This window comes from Dipodomys ordii, unplaced genomic scaffold (assembly GCF_000151885.1).
Source record: "Dipodomys ordii isolate 6190 unplaced genomic scaffold, Dord_2.0 Scaffold23, whole genome shotgun sequence".
NCBI classification, from domain to species: Eukaryota; Metazoa; Chordata; class Mammalia; order Rodentia; family Heteromyidae; genus Dipodomys; species Dipodomys ordii.
In genome coordinates, this window is record NW_012267239.1 from 225,585 (window position 1) to 233,081 (window position 7,497).

Below are 7,497 nucleotides of genomic sequence, written 5' to 3' on the forward strand. Positions count from 1 at the left end.
TGGGTCCGGTCATGGGGCCTGAACTCTGGGCCTGGGCACTGTCCCTCAGCTCTTCAGCTCAAAGCTAGCGCTCTACCACTTGAGCCACAATGCCATTTCCGGCTTTTTTCTTTTTGCCTATGTGGTGCTGAGGAATCAAACCCAGGGCCTTGAGCATGCAAGGCAAGTGCTCTACCACTGAGCCACCTTCCCAGCCCCTTCCCTCTCTTTCTCTCTCTCTCTTTCTTCCTTTCTTTCTTTCCTTTTTTTTTTTAACCAGTCCTGGGACTTGAACTCTGGGTCTGGGTGCTGTGCTTGAGCTTCTATTGCCACAGTACCACTTCTGGCTCTTTTTGAGTAGTTTATTGGAGATAAGAATTTCATGAACTGTCCTGCCTAGCCTGGCTTCAAACCTTAATCCTTTGATCTCAGCCCCCCTTGAGTAGATAGGAGTCAGCCACTGGCTCCTGGTCTGAGTGGTCTTTAGAAAGTGAAATAATCTCTTTGAACCTCAAATTTTCAAAGTTAGTATGAAGATCAAAATGATGTGGCATATGTTGAGTGGTTTTTGGATTAGAAATTCCAGTATAGATGGAGAATTAATGCCCAGGTGCACTCACTAGACATCTTCAGGGTGCTGGCATTGGGCTACAGCCTCTGCATGTGCTCAGTCTACTTGATCACTACAACTTATAAGTACAGAATAGTGGGATGCAAAGATTGCTAATAAGATTTCAACCCAGGCTGTGGCTGTGAGTGCCATGATCTTAGTCCTTAGTCCTAATGTAGACCGAGTGTTAAAACATTATGGCTATGCTATTTTGTTTTGTTTTTGCATACTGCAGGTTGAACTCAGAGCCTAGGTGGTGTCCTTTAGCCTTTTTTCCCCCTTTTTGCTCAGGGCTGGCGCTGCTCTACCACTTGAGTCACAGTTCTACTTTTGGCTTTTTGATGGTTAACTGGAGATGAGTCTCACATGCTTTTAGCTGTGTCCTCAGATTTCAGCCTCTTGAATAGCTAGGATTACAGGTGGGAGCCATCCTCACCCAGCTGGCTATTTTGGTTAAAAAAAAAAAGGAAGAAAAAGAGCCTGTTTATTGGGTACCTGTTTATATTAAGTGCAATAATCAGTTGCATGTATAGGGATTGGGTTGAAATGGTTGCTGCTTTCTGAATTCATTCATTAGAAATACACTCAGAGATACATAGGAAAAATGAAATAAAAAACTGTTAGGGAATTTTGAAAAGATTTTTTCCAATAAAGATTTAACTTAACAAGGACACTGACATTATATCTACGGTCAGAACTTGTAAATACCAGAGGCAATCACAAGTACCTACAAAAGGCGCTTGTAGTTTGGCGCCTGCGCAGTCCCGTAAAGGGGAGGGGGGGGTGGCACGGGGAGTGGGCGGAGCGGTGGGCGCCTGCGCAGTGGCAGGACGCGGACGGGACCAATACGGCGCCTGCGTAGGGGGTGGTGGCGCCTGAGAGGGGCGGGGAAGAGGGCGGAGTCCAGAAGGAGGCAGGGCGGGCCTGGCAAGCGGCGCCGCGGGGTTGGCTGCTACCCTGAGGCTGGACTCAACGGATCTGGGCTGCGCCACCGGGCGAGCTTGCCGCCCGGCCCCTACTCTAAGCCAGCGTGAGAGCGAGGCGGTGCCGCGCGGTAAGAACCAGGCCGGGTCCCTTCAACCTGCGCCGGCGGGTCATTTTATCTCCTCCGCGTCGCCCCCGCAGCCAGGCCCGGGAGGCCCCGCAGACCCTAGCGGGCCCCGCGCCTGCGCCGTCCCCCTAATAGGGCCCCGCCGAGGCCGTCCCGCGCTTGCGCCGTCTCGTTGCCCGGCTCCGGGGCCGGTCGGCAGCGTGCCGGGCTGGACCCCCCTCGCGTGCTGGCGGGTGTTGGGGCCCACGGGTCTCGAGTACCCGATCTCCCCGCTGAGAGGTTGAAGTGCAACCCTGCGTCTTTTCTTTCCTTGGGCTCAGGGAGAGATGGGGGCCATCACCCCGGCCCCTAGTACCTTGTCCCGGGCGGGGACAGCGTTGCTCTGGGGTCCCGAAGACCCGGCCGGTGTACCGGGGCTGAGAGCGGCGGACCCAGCCTGCTGCGGCCGCTCCTTCTGCCCCTCTCCGTTGGGGCCGGGGCGGCCCGAAGCAGGAGGTGTCTTTTAATTCTTGAGACCTGGAGAATTGCATCAGATTGAACATGAATAATCCAGGGTATTGCTGAAGAAATCTTGTCTTTCCAGGAACCTGCTTTTTAGCTGAATGGTTATAGTCCTTTCTTTGGCACTTGCTCTGGAGATAAATGGGAAAGAAATCCGTTTCCAGATCGCTTTAGTCTGTTGACAGATAAAACAATTGCCTTTATATATCCAGGGCTGGAAACCTGGAATTGTTGATGCCCTTGATAATTCCTCTTAAAGTAAGGTGGGGCCTGGAAGAATTCCAGTAAATTCACTGGCCCAATTGACTACAGATTTTGTTGTGCAAACAATCAGGCTATTGATAATGTTTTAGTTGAACCTTTAATGTTGGAAGAAGCAGGGATTTTTCGTGTTTTTTTTTTTCTTTCACTAAACTTGGGAGGTGAAGCAGGAGGATCTTGCCTTGGAGTTTACCTGGATACAAAGCAAGACCACCTCTCAAAAAAAAATTGCAAAAAGGTTATCCTGGCAATAAATCAAGACTGTACAACCTCCCACCCCTAATTGTAAAGGCTAACCAGATTTGGGGGGGGGTCTGTCATTTTCCTGCCTGGCTGACTTCGAACTTTGATTCTTAGACCTTTAATAGTAGCTAGTATTAGAAGTGTGAGCCACCGGAGCCTGGCTAGATTTGTCTTTAAACAAAGAAAAATTGAAAAAAATGGTGTGCTGAACATGTACACATTTTGTCACTATTCCCTAAATACAGTATAAAACACTATCTACATAGCATTTTCATTGTATTTAGGTAGTAAAAGAAATCTAGGCAGGGTGCCAGTGGCTCTCTTCTGTAATCCTAGCTACTCGGGAGGCTGAGATCTGAGGATCCTGGTTCAAAGCCAGCTGGGGCAGTAAAGTCTGTGAGACTCTTATCTCCAAGAAAGCAATCAGAAAACCGGAAGTGGCTTTGTGGCTCAAGTGGTAGGATGCTTGCCTTGAGTTGAAGAGCTGAGGGATAATGCCCAAGCCCAGAGTTCAAGCCCCACGACCGACCCCCCCCAAAAAAAAATCTAGAGTTGTTTTAAAGTACTGGAATATCTATTTTCATAGCTTATATACAGTATGTTATGCAACATACAATCAAATATTTCACCATTTTCTCTAAAAGACTTGAGGATCCATAGATTTTATCTGTGTAGACTCTGGAACCAATCCTCTTTAGCTGTAATTTTCCTTAATTAAAACAAGGTAGGGTTGGGGATGTAGCTCAATGGTAAAGTGCTTACCCAGCATGTGTGAGCCCCTTGGTTCAATCCTCAGCACCAAAAGACATACCAAGCTGGGCTCTGGTATCTCATGCCTATAATCAATCCTAGCTACTTAAGAGGCTCAGATGTAAGGATCACAGTTCAAAGCCAGCCTGGACTGGAAAACCCATGAGATTCTTATCTACAGTTACCCACCAGAAAACTGGAAGTTGCTCTAGGGCTCAAAGTGGAAGAGTGCTAACCTTGAGCAAAAAGAGCTCAGGGACATGCCCAGCCTCCCTGACCCCCCCCCCCCCCCTTTTCCCCTTCCACCACGCCCCCCCCCCCACTTAAAGCTCCATGTCTGACATAAAATAAATAACTAAATGAAACAGCCATGGTAGAGCAGTAGCCTTGAACACAAAAGCTCAGGGACAGTGCTAAGCTCTTAAGGTCAAGCCACAGTTCCAACACACACACACACACACACACGCGCACACACACACACGTATGTACGTACGTCTCAGCCATGGTAGAGCAGTAGCCTTGAACACAAAGCTCCAGTTCCAACACATACACACACACACATCTCCAAAGGCTAACACACACACACACATCTCCAAAGGCTAACACCTAAACTAGCCAAGTGCCAGTGGCTTACACCTGGAATCCTAGCTACTCAGGAGTCCCTGAATCTGGGTTTGAAATCAGCTCACACAGAAAAAGTTCTGTCGGATTCCATCTTTAATTGATCAGTAAAATGCTGGAGGCATAAGCAAGCCAGCCTGAGAGCAAAGGGTCATAAGTTCAAACCACATTAACAGCGCGCACGCGCGCGCGCACACACACACACACACACACACACAATCAGTATAGAAAAAGTATGTGGTGAAAATGTATTGATCTGAATTTTTTTTCCCCTTGTCGGTCATGGGGCTTGAACTCTGGGCCCAGGAGCTGTCTGTCAGTTCTTCAGCTCAAGGTCAACGTTCTTCCAATTGAGCACAGTGCCACTTCTGGTTTTCTGGTGATTAATTGGAGATAAGAGTCTCAGGACTATGTATGTATGATCATATTAGATGATGTTAGGTGAAATGGACCCCAAGATAGGGACACAAGGGTTTTTTTTTTCTTTCTTGCCATTGTTTTTAATGTATTTAAAATATACTATGTGATTTTTTTGTTTCTCTTATGTGTTCTGTATTTGATGTCGGGGCCCTGCATTCTGTATATACAGTTTTCTAATTTGGGGAGGTGAAGGGAAATAACAAAATGCTAAAATAAGGATACAGGTTGACCCATTGTAACAATGAGATGTATGAGACACTATGTTGAAAATGAACTTTACAACTTGGGGGGGGGGGAGTTGGGGAGGTGGGGAGGGAAGGGATGGAAAGGAGGCCGTAACAATACACCATAGGAAATGTACTCATTAGCTTACTCATGTAATTGTAACCCCTCTGTACAGTATTTTTACAATGAAAAACATATTAAAAAAAAAAGTCTCAGGGACTTTCCTGCTCAGGCTGGCTTTGAACTGTGATCCTCAGCCTCCTGAGTAGGATTACAGGTGTAGCCATCGGCGCCCCGCTAAAATTTTTCTATAAAGAAAAAACTGATTCAGCCTGGAGCTGGTGGCTCACGCCTATAATACTAGCTACTGAGGAGGCTGAGATCTGAGGATCACCGTTCAAAGCCAACCCAGGCAGGAAACTGTGACTTTTATCTCCCATAAACCACTAGAAAACCGGAAGTGGCGCTGTGGCTTAAGCGGTGGAGCACTCACCTTGAGCTGAAGAGCTGAGGGACAGCGCCCAGGCCCAGAGTTCAAGTCCCACAACTGACAAAAAAAAAAAGAAATAACTGATTCAGTAATTTGTTATCCATAAAATCTTTTTCCCGGGCTGGGAAGGTTGCTCAGTGGTAGAGCGCTAGCCTTGAGCTGAAGAGCTGAGGGACAGCGCCCAGGCCCAGAGTTCAGGCCCCAGGACCGGATCCCCCCCCCCAAAAAAAAAATAAAAAAGTGAGCAGTGCTGGGGGTTAAGCCCAGGACTTGGCCCATGCTGGGCAAGCACTCTATCACCTGAGTTCTAGCCTCAGCTTTTTATGCTAGCACTGGGGTCTTGAACTTAGGGCCTTGTGTTCTCTCCCACTCATGGCTGGTGCTCTGCCACTTGAGCTAGATCTCTAGTCCAGTTGTTTTGCTGGTTATTTTGTAGATGAGTCTTGCTGAATCTTCTGCCCTGGCATGTTTTGAACTGCGATTCTCAGATCTCAGCCTTCGTAGTTGTTAGGATTATAGGCATGAGTTACTGGTGCTAGGCTTCTCTCACCCCATTTTTAATATGGTGCTTTTAAAAGTGAATGATGGAAGGCTGGGAATGTGGCTCAGTGGTAGAATGCTTGCCTAGCATGCTTGAAGCCCTGGATTCAATTCCTCAGTGCCACATAAATAGAAAAAGCTAGAAGTGGTGCTGTGGCTCAAGTGATAGAATGCTAGACTTGAATAAAAGACGCTCAGGACAGTGCCCAAGCCTTAAGTTCAAGCCCCAGGAATGGCAATAAAGAAAAAAAAAGGCAATGGTGGAGCTGGGCACTGGTAGTTTATGCCCGTAATCCTAGATACTCAGAAGGCTGAGATTAGAGGATTGTGTTTGAAGCCAGCCTGGGCAGGAACGTCCATGAGACTCTTATCTCCAATTAACTACCCAAAAGCTGAAAATGGGGTTGTGGCTCAAATGGTAGAGCAAAAGTCTTGAGCAGGAAACTAAAAAAAAAAATAACAAAGGGGCTGGGAAGGTGGCTCAGTGGTAAAGTGCTTGCCTTGCATGCATGAGGCCCTGGGTTCGATTCCTCAGCACCACATAGCAGAAAAAGCTGGAAGTGGTACTGTGGCTCAATGGTAGAGCACTAGCCTTGAGCTGAAGAGCTGAGGGTCAGCGCCCAGGCCCAGAGTTCAGGCCCCACAACTGGCAAAAAAAAAAAAAAACCAAAAAAACCAAAATCCTGAAGGACAGCACCTAAGGATGGGCACCCAAAAAAAAAAAGAAAAGAAAAGTAAATGGTAGGCCGAGGGAGGGAATGGATCAAGTTGGAGAGTGCTTGAAGGGCCTAAGTTTAAACTCCAGTACCACCAAAAACAAAACAACACCAAGGGTAAATGGAAGCTTGGCACTGGCGGCTCATGTTTGTAATACTAGCTACTCAGGCGGCCAGGAAAGTCTGAGACACTCTTACCTCCATAAACTACCAAAAAGCCAGAGTGGAACTATAGTTGAAGCCCCAGGGCCGACAGACCAAAACAAAAAGGTAAAAGGAGTTATGTATTTGGAGAGCTGCACCATTGTGAATATTTAGCATTCCCACTAACTAAGAACAGCACAAGAGCTTTATATTTCAGTTGATGTCTATTAATTGGCAGCCCTTCTTGTTCTACAAACTCTTGGTGAGTGAGGAGGCCAGGACCAGCTGCTTTTAAAGGCAAGCTTATTTGCTGTAGGGACATCTCTGAGTATTAGCTGCCTTTGAAAATGTCTCTTACTAACTTTCACTCAATAGTCCTATTCTGGTCTTCTGGAACTTTCCAAAATTGAAAACAGCTTTTTTCACTTACAGAGTTGAATGTTGTCTTTGTGTTGTCCTCCCAGCTTTCTGGACTGGAGGCAAGCGGTTTTGTTAGAGTCTCTGCTTGTAGTCTTATTTTAGAATTGTGCACACTGGTCCTCTGAGGAGCCTCGTTTGACTGGGGCCCCTGTCAGCCTTGATCTACAAGAGTAATTCAAGTGACTTACCTCAGGGCTGTATTAGTACTCTTGGAGCAGCACTGGCATGCTGGAGACACTGAATTTATGATCAGTTTACACTCCCATGTGGCCTCCTGGGAACTCCTGGATCATAAGATCAAATCCTGACTTTTGGTAGCATCTGCATACTTCAAAAAATTGGTTCATTTCTTAGCTGCCATTTTAGATTGGAGATGAAAACATTGGGTACCCTCCAAAGTTGAGAGTTTCTTACCTGTGACTTCAGTTGCAGAGATGGATAAGGTTTTTTTGTTGTTGGTCGTGAGGCTTAAACTCTGGGCCTGGGTGCTGTCCTCAGCTCTTCAGCTCAAGGCTAGCGCTCTACC

General features: G+C 47.1%; 1 protein-coding gene across 1 annotated transcript in view; it reads left to right on the top strand.

Moving 5' to 3' along the window:
• Positions 1 to 1,498: 1,498 nt before the first annotated feature.
• Specc1l (sperm antigen with calponin homology and coiled-coil domains 1-like) overlaps positions 1,499 to 7,497 on the top strand; it is a 176,340-nt gene continuing 170,341 nt past the window's right edge. Inside the window, exon 1 of the mRNA XM_013014417.1 lies at positions 1,499 to 1,643. The gene's annotated coding sequence lies outside the window, so the exon portion shown is untranslated. The remainder of the gene's footprint in view (positions 1,644 to 7,497) is intronic.